This window comes from Protopterus annectens, chromosome 14.part0 (genome assembly GCF_019279795.1).
Source record: "Protopterus annectens isolate FY-2018-M chromosome 14.part0, PAN1.0, whole genome shotgun sequence".
In the NCBI taxonomy this organism is placed as follows: Eukaryota; Metazoa; Chordata; order Ceratodontiformes; family Protopteridae; genus Protopterus; species Protopterus annectens.
Genome location: NC_056748.1, coordinates 94,630,871 through 94,645,025, shown reverse-complemented (window position 1 = coordinate 94,645,025; position 14,155 = coordinate 94,630,871).

Genomic DNA, 14,155 nt, shown 5'->3' with positions numbered 1-14,155 from the left:
ATGGGTCATCCTCTTAACAGCCTGTAGAATACAAAGCATAGTGACACGGCTTTGAGTCAGTCCATGCAGAACATGTTGTTTAGGCCTTGCATCCTTTTAGTAAGGTATGTCTGTGGGCATTCCAGTTGGTGCACATCTTTGGACAGATGCATGCCAAGGGGCATTATATTCAATGACTGGCCTAATGATGGCTGAGTAAATGGGGACAATGACATCCCTAAAACTAGACACAATTGCTTTGTATATAAGCTGTGCAATACAGAAGGACTTTCTTACAATAGACACATGCTAGTCAAGAATTAGGTCACTGTCCACATAGGTTCCCAAATCCTGAACAACCAAGTCAGCTGTTAAGGGTGCATTGTCAATGTGGGAATTCCCAGGGATAAATGACTCCCCAAAGAATACAGTAATGCATTTCTTGGCACTTAGTTTCAATCCATGACTTTGGCACCAGTTACCTATTTGGGACAAGCCTTCCTGCAGGATAGCTAACACATTTGGAAATTCAGTGACTGCTCCTAGCTTGCAGTCATCTGCAAATTTAGTCTGTCATAGCCCTTTGATATTGACTTTTACTTCAAAATAGCAGATGCCAAACAGAAAAGGTCCCAGCAGAGAACTCTGAGGGACTACACTGGTGACGGGTCTTTTTGTGGAGGTAATGTCCTCTGTTCTGATTATCTGCATCCTATCTGTGAGATATTTGACAATCCAGTAGGTGACATAGGGGGTTTATGCCCTGTTTATTTAACTTTTCTACAGTGCCTAAGTGGAGAACTGTATCAAAAGCTTCGGAAATGTCAAGGTATGTGGTGTGTACTGTTTTACCTTCATCCATTGCTTTGGTGACCTTTTCAAACAAATTCACCAGGTTGAGTAAGCATGACCTGCCCTTAATGAATACAAACTGAGATGGATCCAGTGTTTACAGGTTCCTTATGTCCTGACTGATTAATTCCATAGATTCGTAGATTGTTACTAGGCTAACAACCCAGGGGCCTTTCTAAGCCTAGCCAAGTGTTCCAGAAAGAATGATGATGTCCTGTATACAAACAGGACATTGATAGCCAGGCATTTATAAGTTACCTCTGTCCATAAGGGACATAGGTCCCAGGTCCAGTGTAAATTTCCTATTCAACATCCACTGGCCTAGGCTGTGCTTAAACTGGTAATACACAAACTCAGCTTCACATGAATAAGAAGCCTGTTCCATAGGAGGGGGAGTCCCTGGGACACTTATCTTTCTCTCCAGTATGTTCTGTTGAAGTTACAGTCAAAATTCAGGTCCCTAGAATTTGTAATTCTGCTACTGTTTGACTAATGAACATGCAGGAGATTCATAAGTTTGGGGGTTGCGGATGCCTTGTAAGCCAGGCATAGATCACCCCTCAACAATCTAAAGGAGAATGAGAAGAGGGAAAAGGCTTTAAGGTGCTCTGCATAAGGCAGGTTTGTAAAGACTTTTATACTTTTTACAAGAAATCTCTGAGGTCACTGCAGTTGCTGCATATGCCTGGTCAGGTACATACCGAAAGGAGCACTGTTCTCCCTGATTGGTCTGATAACAGCGGATTACAGTGGGATAATAACCTCTTTGGACCTAGATGCCATGCCCTTACTTATAAGCTGTGCAACATAAAAGGATTTCCATACTACTGTTGCCACTTCTCTGACCATTGGGTCGACTCTTAGGATGTATTATCAACATGGTAATTACCGGGGATGGTTAACTTCCCAAAGGGTACAATTATGTATTTCTTAGCACTGTGTGTAAGACCATGGCTTTGGCACCATCTGTTAGTCAGAGATAGGCCTTCTTGAAGAATATTAGTGCCTGCAGGAGAGTCAATGATAACGACCAGCTTGCAATCATCTGCAAACTTAATCAGCCATAAACCTTCAGAATTTGCTTCCATTTCATTGAAATTCAGGTCAAATAGGAACAGGCCCAGTAACAAGTCCTGAGAGGCTCTCCTATTGACTGGCCTCTTGGTGGAGATGACCTCACCTATTTTGACCTCCTGGGTCCTATCAGGGAGCCAGGTGGCTATCCAGTGGGTGATAAAAGGTTTTATACCTAAATTAATGAACTTGTCTATAATGCCTGAATGGAGTATTGTAGCAAAAGCTTGACTAGGTCGAGGTAAGCTATGTGCACAGTCTTATCTTTACCCAGTGTTTTGGTGACTATCTCAAAAAGTCCACCAGATTTAATAGGCATGACCTTCCTTTAACAAAGCTGAACTGTGATGGGTCCAGCATTTGCAGGTTACCTATGTCCTCATTTATCATGTCCATGGTGATTCATTCCATGGCTTTACATATCAGACTGGTCAGACTTATGGGTTTGTAGTTACCTGGATCAGTGGTTGGACCTGTTTTGTGCAGGGGAATGACTGTAGCTATCTTCCATTCTTTGGACACAAAACCTGACTGTAGGTTCCAGCTGAAAAGTGATTCAAGTGGACAAGAGGGGTCATTTTTCTTGCTATTTATCTTGCATCCCAGTATGCTATTGGGGCCCATTGATGCAGTGTTTTTGACCTTGGAAAGTGTATTGATGATGGTCCCTAGCAATGACTGGGGGGGGGATTGTGGTATACAGTTCCTATGGACTTTCAGAGGGGAGTGCGGTGAGAAATGTAAGCTGAACCTGTCAGCCAAAAGGTTGACAATGGCCTCCAATTCAGTGTGGGTGATGCCATTTACAATATGTTCTGTGCATTGTTGCATATTTCTCCTGAAGTTACAGAGATAGCTGTAGAAAGCTTTGTAGTTGTCCTTTGCCTAAGAAGGTATTTTTTTCTTCATATTTAGCTTTTGAAGTACTAATTAAGCCTCCTAGCTGCCTGTTTAAATTGATCACAGGATTTTGGTATGTATAGCTTTGTTCCTTCTACGCTTGGCCAAGATTGTTTTTCCTTTGTTGTATAACCAACTGATAACTGTGATTCTACCAGGGTGGCTTGTCTTTTGAGTTTGTCTTATTCTTAATATGAGTGGGCACAGCTCGCTCTATACAGCTATCAATATGACTGTACAGAGAGTTTGTAATTAGCTCAGCATATGCTATGATTTTTACTAGATTTGGGGGTGCTTGGAATTTAGCCAAGATGTTGCTTAGTAGAGAGAGGTTAGCCTTGGAATAGTTCTAAAAGGTTTTTGGTTTTGCTGGATCCCCAGATTTAATTTTTATTTAAAAAAATATTGCCTTATGGTCAGATCTTATAACTGAAGACACTACATTGTGTGAGGAACATAGGTCCTCCATGTTCATGAGTACAAAGTCAAGGATGCTTGTACCCCTGGTAGGAAAATGGACCACCTGTTCCAAGATGTTGGTATTAACCAACTTTAGGAATTGTTGGGCTTGTGCATTAGAAGTGGTGTACAATGCCCAGTCTATAGAGGGGTAGTTGAGCTCTGCCATGAATATTGCCTTGGGTTGATTAGTGAGGGACTCTAGTACACTGAGATAGGTAGTATAGGTTTCCTGCGACATGGACATGGACCTATAGGTTGCAAGGATATGGTAAGCGACCCTGTTTATGGTGAGTTGCACATGTATGAGTTCCAGTGAGTCATAAACTTTATCTAGTATGGATGTGAGGTTGGTTTAAATATAGACTGAGACCCCTCCACCTTTAGTTCTCTCCTGTGCAGTAGCTGGTCTAAATGTGTGAAAGGTATTATAGTCTTGCATTGCTGGGGTACTCTCCACTACGGCACATATGTCCACACTCTCCAGGGAGAGGAAGGTTTGCTGGGAGTGGAGTTTCTTGTTAAGTCTTCTAGCATTGAGCAGTACCACCTTCATTCATTCATTCATAGGTTCAGTTAAGTCAGGAGGCATATAAGTTTGGCATTGCCTAAAAAGGCACTATAGGGGTGGAAAAAGTCTTTCCAGTTTGCAAAAGCCTAGAGGGGATAATTGCAGACCATCCATGGTAAAGCAGCATGGTCTGTCAACCATGTCCTCTCAGGCCATCAAATATTGTACCCCCTTGGATTGAAGCCAGAAGATAATCCAATTGTTAAAATCAATCATTTTCTGTTGGTAATGTGGCACCATCTTTGGAGAAGATAGTATGCTGCTTAGAGCTAGGCTCATGCCTGCCTGAGACAGATAGTCAGCAGGCTCAATCATGCCTTGCTTCATATAGTCAAGGGGGTAAGTCTCAGGTCATTAACACCCACATGGACTAAAACAGAGTCATACTGGTACCTGTGGTTCAATGACCTGAGTGACTGCGTGACTTGATGGATCCTAGCACTAGAAAGACAGCTAACCATGACTCTATCCTTATTCAGTCTGGTAAGGGGGACATCGGTGCTCCTCACTATAGAATCACCAATGACCAGGAAATTTTGCTGTGCACTGGTTTACCTTAAGGGCATAGCAGTAGAGGCACTGGATACAGTGCTACAATGTGTAGCTGTCGGTGGTGTTTTAATGGAGTGTTTACATGATTGCTGAGGACCCATTTTTTATTGTGTTGTACAGGAGGTCTTAGTGTTTTAGGAAGGTTACCTGTAAGTGTCTCAGATTAAGTAGTTTTATGTGTAGGGTCTTAACTCTGTGCAGTAGGCATGGTGCAAGTGTCACTGACAACCTCTATAGGATTAGTTTTGGTTGTATGAGAGTTTTGCCTCCAGCATTAAAGTGTGTTGACACCTCTTACATACTTCATCTGTTTTATTGAGAATAAGTGGGTTGTCACTGTATATGAGGTAACTGATATAATGCCTCAGAATACCCATCTCAACCAGACTGGCCACAAAGAGAGTAGAGAAGTGCATATCCATGGCTACTGATCTACTGGGGAGGAGTGAAGGAAATTAAAATGTTAAATAGGTCAATAATAAAAGGAACTTGATGAGCAACACTCTGCTATGTACAAACTAGATGATCTAGTAGTTAAAAATCTGTACAGAGAGTAAGTGCATTTTAATGAAAACTTACACTGTGAGACATTGGCATCTCCACAGATTTAACGAACTAAGACACTTTAAGAATAACAGACATAATAAGCCTTCAACCAGTAATTCCCAGCTCAGAAGGGCATAGGCTATCCTCTCTTGCCACAAGAGTGTAGACCACAAACCTTTTTAATGTAAAATAACTGTTATGGACCCAAGTGTTTAAACCAGAGCAAAGACACTTTTAGAATAACAGACAATAAGTCTTCAACCTGCAGTTCCCAGCTCAGAAGGGTATAAGCTACCTCTCCTATCACAAAACTGTAGACTACAAACCTTCCTTATGTAAGATAACTAGTCTGGTGCTCAAGTGCTTAAATCAGACCTAAGAGGCTTAGAATAACAGTTACAGTATAATCAGGCTACTAACAAGCAGTAATAAACGCAGGAGATTAAATATTATTGAAAAATCTAAGAATAAAAATGCAGAAAAAGCAAATGAATAAAGTGCAATTTTTTCAGTAAGAGGGAAGGTAGGAAACAGAAGATAGTTCAGGTTTAAGAGACTAAGGAGGAAAGCCTTCCCAGCTGATCTCTCAGTTCTCAGTAGAATGAGCTAATGAGATGAGACTGGGAGGACTGTCCAAAATCAGATCTGTAATAGAGGAGGACAACTCAAAAGCCATCATGTTTAAAAGCACAACAACAACAGTATGAGTGGGTGGGTGGATGAGAAAAAATAAATGCAGACAGAGGACAGCAATTGTCAGGCAGAAAACAGCAAGTCAAACAAGCAGTACAGCTAAATAAAGATCCCACAAAGTATTTGTAGTTAAATGAGGAATACTATTTCACAGCTCCTCCCACTAATTAGCTGAATGTCATTCCCTGTCTGCAAAAGAATTACTTTACAACTGACCCTAACCAAGACCTCAAAAAAAAGCACAAGACAAAACAAAATTCAATATAAGAAAAAGATTAAAAAAAAAATAGAAGTAACCAATACATAAATGAAGAACCCCAGTTCCAAATCAAATGCAGACAGAGATCAGCAATAGTCAGGCAGAGAACAGCAAGTCAAACAAGCACAGTGATAAGTCTTTCCATGGCTTTCATTCCTCTCAACTGTACAGATTTTTGCAGAATGTCCAGATTTCTGCCTCACATTTTTAGTCTGTTTCTCATAAAATTGTGGTTTACTGGTAAATCATTGGCAAATTATTGAGGGCTGAAGTCAGAAAATGATATAGTTTCCGACTTTATAACCCTTCAGAAAATTCATGCTAAAGCAAAACCTGTTATTCTAACAATTTTCTAAGTTTATAAGAGTGATACTTAAAAAGTGTCCCTATTTTTGGGCCCTTGTCCCCCCATTACTGATGGTTTTGTCCAGATTTCTTGCTCTAAGAGGTTGAGAGGCATGATGGTTTGCATACGAGGCTGATCAGACTTACGGGTTTGTAGTTGCATGGGTCTGTGGAAGGTCCTACCTTATGCAGGGAAATTACTTTAGTTGTTCTCCAGTCACTCGGTACAAAACCTGTATGGAGGCGGAAGTTGAACAGTGTTGTTAATGGTGTGGCTAAATCATGCTTCATGCTATTTAAGATGCTTCCAGGGATATTGTCAGGACCCATCAATGTAGTATTTTTTGCTTTGGATAGCACCTTTAGCACTTGTGTTGTGTCACAGCTGGAGGCATGCTAGTTTCAGGTATATCTTGAAGGCAGATGGAGGGGACACAGGGGTAAAGTTAGAGCTAACTTTATAGGCCAGAAGGTTCTCTATATCTTCAGCCTCAATAAGTAACATCACTCGCAGTCAGCTCAGTGCATTGCTGCAGTGTGCTTTTGAGATTACAAACATAACTAAAAAATGCCTTGTGATTGTCTTTGGCTTGGGAAGCTATTTTAGCCCCAAACTTGGCTTTGGTAGATTTTAAGTTCCTAAGTTGTTTGTTTATTTCAGTAACCTGAAAAAGGTGCTGTTTGGAAAACAAAGTCTGCGGACCACGGAGTAGTAATCCTTTATTCCAGACACAGATATAAATGCTTATAATTCCCAATATGTTTTCGTCTGCCAAGACTTCATCAGATAACCCCATTCACCAACCAACAAGTCCTTAAATACCTCAAAGAATCAGCCAATAAAAGCTTGACATCAATTACCAATGTAATAAAATATGTAAAACAAAGATAAAAGAAACAAAAGCACCATTTTCATTCATTTACTACCAATGACCTTTAATATGTAAAAAATATGTTAAAAATATATAAATATTAAAAAATACTATAATAAATATTTATATTAAAATATCTCAACCTGTGTAAAACATGACATAAAGAGTGTTTAAAAAAACATTTCCTTCAACATAAAAACTAATGCAATGTTACCCTATAGTGGCTCATATTACATCATACAGCTTTTACAATTTGGCTGCTCTTAACTTCAGTAACGGTGCCAGGGAAATACTCTCATTAAGACCAGGGTATCTCCCAGCATCCAAGAAAACCTGCCAGTACAACTCCCGATATTCAAGGCGGGTTTCCCACGAACCCCCTCTTGTATCTTTATGAACAACTTCAAGTACAAAAAATAAAAAGTTTGCTTGAGCACAGTTCTGTAGGTGTTTATATAGGGCATTTTTATAATTGCACCTACTTATCTCATAAAAATGTTCGTAAATATGCCTTTTCAAATGTCTTTCAGTTTCCTCTACATAAAAAGTGCTGCAAACTTCACAGGTCACTAAATAAACCAACCCATTAGAAATACAATTACTGTAACAGGTACTTCTAACAAATTTATTCCTGGCTTTAATAAACACCTGGTCAGCGTTAGCTACATATTTACACTGGGCACATGTCCCACATCTATAAGTACCAGGTCTTTTACCCCTATATGTGGTACTCCCCTTTTCCAATAATTCCTTCAGGTTGGTACCTTTTTTAAACACAATATTTAAGGGTTTATTTTCAACCCCATTTAGATCAGTGAGGGACGTAAATCTATCCAACTCTTTTTTCACCACATCAACTACCTTTTGTGAATCACTGCTATATTCCATTGTAAGTATCCTATTAAACTTGCCATCCTTTTTCATACCATTAATGAATGTAAAATCATCACCTTTACCTAGAAGGGGCATAAATCTTGTCTTCCACTGGTTTTTAATATAAATGGTGGTGTCCTCCTCCAGCAACTTATCCGGGTATCCCCTTTCCAAAAATAGTTTTCCCAAGAAGGCACATTCCTCCTTAAAATCTTCATCTAAAGAGGTGAGCCTACTAGCTCTAATCAATTGCCCCTTAAAAATACTTTTCTTTTGCACATATGGATGGGCACTCTGAAAGTGAAGATATGAGTTTGAGAAAGTCTCCTTTCAAAAAACTTTGGACTTAATACCCCCAAAAGTTTTGATGATAATTACATCCAAGAAGTCTACTTTATTATAAGTAATTTTACTAGTAAATTGAAGGAAGGAGGTAGTCATGTTCAAATACTCCAGAAATTCATTCAATTTCTCCTCCGATTCCTTCCAAAAAATGCAGATGTCATCAAGAAAACGTCTGTACAAAATCCAACAATCACAAAATCTAGAATTGAAGATGTGTTGTTTTTCCCACCAGGCTAGGATGATATTGACATATGTGGGGGCACAATTGGCACCCCCTTCAATTGCTGGAAATATTCACCACCATAGTAAATAAAATTATTTTTTAATATCATTTCCATAAGGTTAAGGATAACCTGTAAATCATCACTAGTGATATTACATTTATCCACCAGGGCAGCCTCAAGCCAACTTAATCTACCTTCCTGTGGTATAACAGTAAATAAATCTTTGATATCCACTGTTACAAATATAATCTTATCATAAACCTGGTTTGTGTCAATACCCTGAAGAAATTCCCAAGAATCTTTTAAAATGTTTTTTTCTATATCCCAATATGTTTCAATTTTACGTCACAGTATTTTGCCAGAGGCATAGTCTTGGAGCCTTCAGCGGACACAGTGGGTCTAAGGGGGGATTAATTTGATCCTTGTGAACCTTGGGGATCCCAAACATAGTGGGTATCCTAGGTTGAGGCACATGTAAAAATGTGAATGTTCCTATATTGATTAATCCTTCTAAAAGCAAATCATTAAGGCCAACTCAATTCTCTTATAGGCCACATGAATCTCATTTCTAGAAACCCTATTATACGTAAGGGAATCCCCTTATTCATGTGGCCTATAAGAAAATTTGTTTTCCAAACAGCACCTTTTTCAGGTTATTGGTCATTGGTTGGAGTTGTTTTCCCCTTACATTTCGTTCTTCTTTATTTCAGTGTTATGGGCTCTAACATTCTGGGAATTACCCTTCTTAGTTTTAGAAAAATTATTTTCATTTTATTGTAAAGCTTGTTGATATTATAATTCCACCATATGGGTTTGTTTCTAGGTTTGCCCTGAACTTGCTCCTGTCAGGTACAGCTGCATCTGCAGCTGTTTATATACCGGTATAGTGTGATGGTGTATATTTCTGTGTATTCAGGGGAGTTAACTGGGATTCTTGGAATTATAGACTCCTTGGTTCCCCTTGCTCTTAGTTCACACCAGAATCTAAAAAGAAAGTGTAGCTCAGAAACAAATTCCAAGTAACATGGAAACTACAAAATTCCTGAAAACCACTCCTCATATCTATACATTACAAGACAAATGATAATAGATATCAAAAATGCATATTGCAATTACTGTAGAGAACAGTACCAATACCTCCTTGGCAACCCTAAAGCATACTAGACATAGATTAAGAAACTTCATGGCAAATTCATGTGTTACTCCCAAATATCCATTCATGACTCATATAACAACCCACTACAACCCAAATGTATTATAGAATGATTCAAAATCTTCTTTAGAAGATCAGTAATTCACCAATCATCCATCCACACATAACCACACAGGAAGAATCTCCTAGATACTCAGCTATGAGACCTTTCCTTTGCACTTGGTGCTATTTCATTAAATAAACTGCAAGAAAACCCAGACAAGCTAGAGTTTTCACTGTGTGATACCTTAAACCTCCTAGAATAGAGGCCCATGGGATATATGCAAATGACCTCTTAAAGACGTTACGTGTTTTAGCTGCATGCATGTTAGTTTGGATATTTTGCAGGCACCTCAGTTTTTATGGGCATTAGCTGGGTTTAAACACCCTATGTTTCTAAAGAGTAGCCAACAATCCACTTATGCTGTGCTGATGAGGTCAATAAGAGGGCTGAAACATGCATGTCCACAGCTAGCGGGTTTGGTTTTATTGGCCTGCATGTATCCATATTTATTTATTTATTTATTTGTTTGTTTGTTTACTGAGATAATGCACTGATCAATATTGACCAATTTCAGTCTGGGTGAAACACAAATAATTTTGCAAACAAAAATTCAGAAATGTAAACAATAACAGATTAGCTGAGACTGATTACATAGAATAAAACTACATTCTACTGAACAAGCACAGTGCAGTGTACAATCAAGCAGAGTGCAATGTATAATATATACATTTTCTAAAGTGGGTCAGTCTTCAATGAATCTTGAGAAATAATATACTCAGAAAGGAGATAGGTTAGGTGATGTGTCCTATGTTGAATAAGGAGCATTTGGCTTGGATGAAGAAGTTATTTGTAATAAAACCTTCAGAAGTACTTAAAAAGTAGAATGTCATGGCAATTCAGAAGCCATGTAGCTGAAACAATTAATGTCCTTAAGGGGTCATTTGCATATATCCCATAGGCCTCTATTTCAGGCGGTTTAAGGTATCACACAGTGAAAACTCTAGCTTGGCTGGGTTTTTCTTGCAATTTTAACTTACTTTTTATGTCTGTGTGACATTTGCACCCTTTGGTTTGGATGTTATTTGGGATATTTTGCAGGTACCTTATTGTTTATGGGAATTAGCTGTGTTTACAGACCCTGTGTTTATAAAGTATAGACAAACAATCAAATTAATGCTGAGCTGATGAGGTCAATAAAAAAAGCCAAAAGATGCATGTCTATAGTTAGAGTGGTTGGCTTTTATTAGCTTTGAATATATCAATAAAGACTTAAAATTCACAAGCCATGTAGCTAAAACAATTAATGTCCTTAAGAAGTCATTTGTATATATCCCGTGGGCCTCTATTTCAGGAAGCTGAAGGTATAACAGTGAAAACTGTAGCTTGGTTGGGTTTTTCTTCTGGTTTTACTGAATGATTTTTATGTATGACTTTTTAACTCTTTAGTTTGATGCTATTTCATCTCATAAAGATAAGGATCTTCTGATTTTTTTTCTTTTATTCCTCCCTGTCTAAAATTTCTCAAAACATCTGAATCTTTCATTTGCTAGCAACTAACATTTATATAAAATAGACCTGTTTTAATTTGGTGTTTTGCAATCCAAGTGCCATAATACTTACCTCAACTGTACCAAGACTATATGTCAACTTTTAATCTACATATATTTATCCGAATAAAAATGTTAATGCCAGGGAACATCAAGGAATGAACAGTTCCTTTCTTCTGTTTAGCTTTGCAAACTTCTCTGCTTCAGCACTGTAGAGAAAATAAAATTAATTAAGCATTGTAATCAGTGTAACCTGAGGGAAAAGGTCATGAGTTTACTCTGAGACAATCTATCCTTGAAGAAGCTAAGTATATATAATATATATATATATATATATATATATATATATATATATATATATATATATATATATATATCTATATATCGGGTCTGTATCAGATAGTCAAAGTTCCATAACTCCAAACATCTAATGGTCGAACCATTATGTTCAAAGTTACAGAACTTTGACTACAGAAAAAATAAATAAATAACGCATCGTACAAAAAAAATGTTGTAAGTTTACGGAAATTTCCATTCACACGCTCAAACTATTACAAATTCGAACATATGGTCTTGACCATATGTTCCAACTTGTAAAAGTTTGACTACATGATAGGAACCCATATATATATATATATATATATATATATATATATATATATATATACACACATATATAGGGTCAATACAAACTGGACCAACAATTTTCTTCTAGCTGAGCTGACAAGCACCAACAATCTTCTAAGAAACTCACAAATGGAAACGAGACCAGAAATAATGCACTGACATTTTTTAGCATGAATTAAAGTTCACAAGGAAAAACATGCCCATTTGCAGGGAACAGGGCAACTAATATAACAAGCTAGCCTGAGGCAAGATTTGAGAAATTCTATGAATCTCATGGTCTGTAAGAAAGCTGCAATTTTTGCATGTTTATAAAATGAAGAACACTATTTGAATGAGCCATTACCAAGGGCGGCTCGTGCTATAGGACTGCAGGACTGCAGCCCTCCCACCTAGAAAACAAATAAAAATAAAACTAAGAACCACAAAAACAAACACTGTAATTCCTGGAAGTCTGTGCATGCGCACACGCTCTAGATACATGGGAACACTCTCAGACTGCTTTCTCAGCAGTCTAGATAGGGGGAAAAGCATCTTGGCCCAAAAGTGCCCAGCAGTCTGTGCGGTGGTGATGTCACAGAATGGAGGCACTCCGGACTGTAGCAGCAGCAGGCTGAACCAATCAAGATGCATGTAGCAGCTAACGAGGTGCGCTGGACCAATCGCAAGGATGATTTGGACTGTTCGGATATCTAGGGTTGTTCAGTGGCAACAAAGGGACTGTTTGGATATCGGCAGTGGCAAGGTGAGCAGTTATCTAGGCAAAGGGTGGATGTGGCTCATTGGCAAGGTAAGCTGTGTGTGTTATCTAGGCAAAGGGTGGATTTGGCTCGTTGGCAATGTGTGTGTGTCTGTGTGCCTGTGTGTGTGTGTGTGTCTGTGTGTGTGTGTCTGTGTCTGCATGTGTGTCTGTGTCTGTCTGTCTGTCTGTGTCTCTGTCTGTCTGTGTGTCTGTCTGTGTCTGTGTCTGTCTGTGTGTCTGTCTGTGTGTCTGTGTGTCTGTCTGTGCCTGTGTGTCTCTGTGTATGCCTGTCTGCATCTGTCTGTGTGTCTTTATGTCTGTGTCTGTCTGTGTGTGTCTGTGCGTCTGTCTCTATGTCTCTATCCATGTGGGTCTGTATGTCTGTCTGCCTGTGTCTGTGTGTGCCTGTCTGTGTGTCTGTCTGTGTCTGTGTGTCTACCTGTGTGTCTGTGTGTGCCTGTGTGTCTGTGTGTGTCTGTCAGTGTGTCTGTCTCTGTCTGTGTCTCTGTCTGTGTTTGTCTGTGTGTCTGTCTGTGTCTGTGTGTCTGTGTGTGTGTACAATGCCCCAGGTGCTATATACTGGTGGCTACAGCAAACTCATGGTGGTGTGGTAGGGAATACCTCAGGCTTGAACCCTGTACCTTGTATGCAGGTGGTAAGGGCCTGAATTCCCTACCCACCACCATTTGTAAAAAAAATTGCAGATTTTTGCCTCATATTTGATCTGTTCCTCATAATATCTGTGGTTTCTAAATATTTAAATGCTTAGATATTTGATGGTGCAGTGGTAGCATTGTTGCTTCACAGCTACATATTCTCAGGTTTGATTCTTGGCTGGAGTGCCTTCTGTGTGGGGTCTGCATCTACTCCCTGTATTTGTGTGGGTTTGCTTTTGTGTCCTCCTATGTTACAAAGACATGTGTCTGCATTATTTCTTCCTGGGCCTCTGCTGAAAATTGTTTTTTAGTTCCAAGTCAGACTGTCCTGGCTAACAAATGTTAAATAAATTTGACAGGCATTTGAATTTCAGACTTCAGGTTTCTGAATGTTTAATTCCTTCAATATTTGATGGTGCAGTGGTAGCATTGTTGCCTCACAGCTATAGGTTCTCTGGTTTGATTCTTGTCTGGGGTGCCTTCTGTGTGGAGTCTGCATCTCCTCCATGTGTTTGTGTGGGTTTGCTCTGGTGTCCTTTCATTTTACAAAGACGTGTCTGCAGTATTTCTCCCTGGGCCTCTGCTGAAAATTGTTTTTGTTCTGTCAGACTTTCCTGGTTAACAAATGTTAAATAAGTAAAATTGACAGGCATTTGAATTTCAGACTTCATATTCTTCAGAAAATACATAGTAACACAAAACCTTTTATTCTAGCAATTTTCTAAGTTTATAAGATGAATATTTGAAATTTGTCCCTATTTTTGGGACTATATTCCCCCATTATTGGCTTTGTCCAGGTTTTTTGTGCTAAGGTTGGCAGCTAGTTCAAGAACTGAATTCACTGAA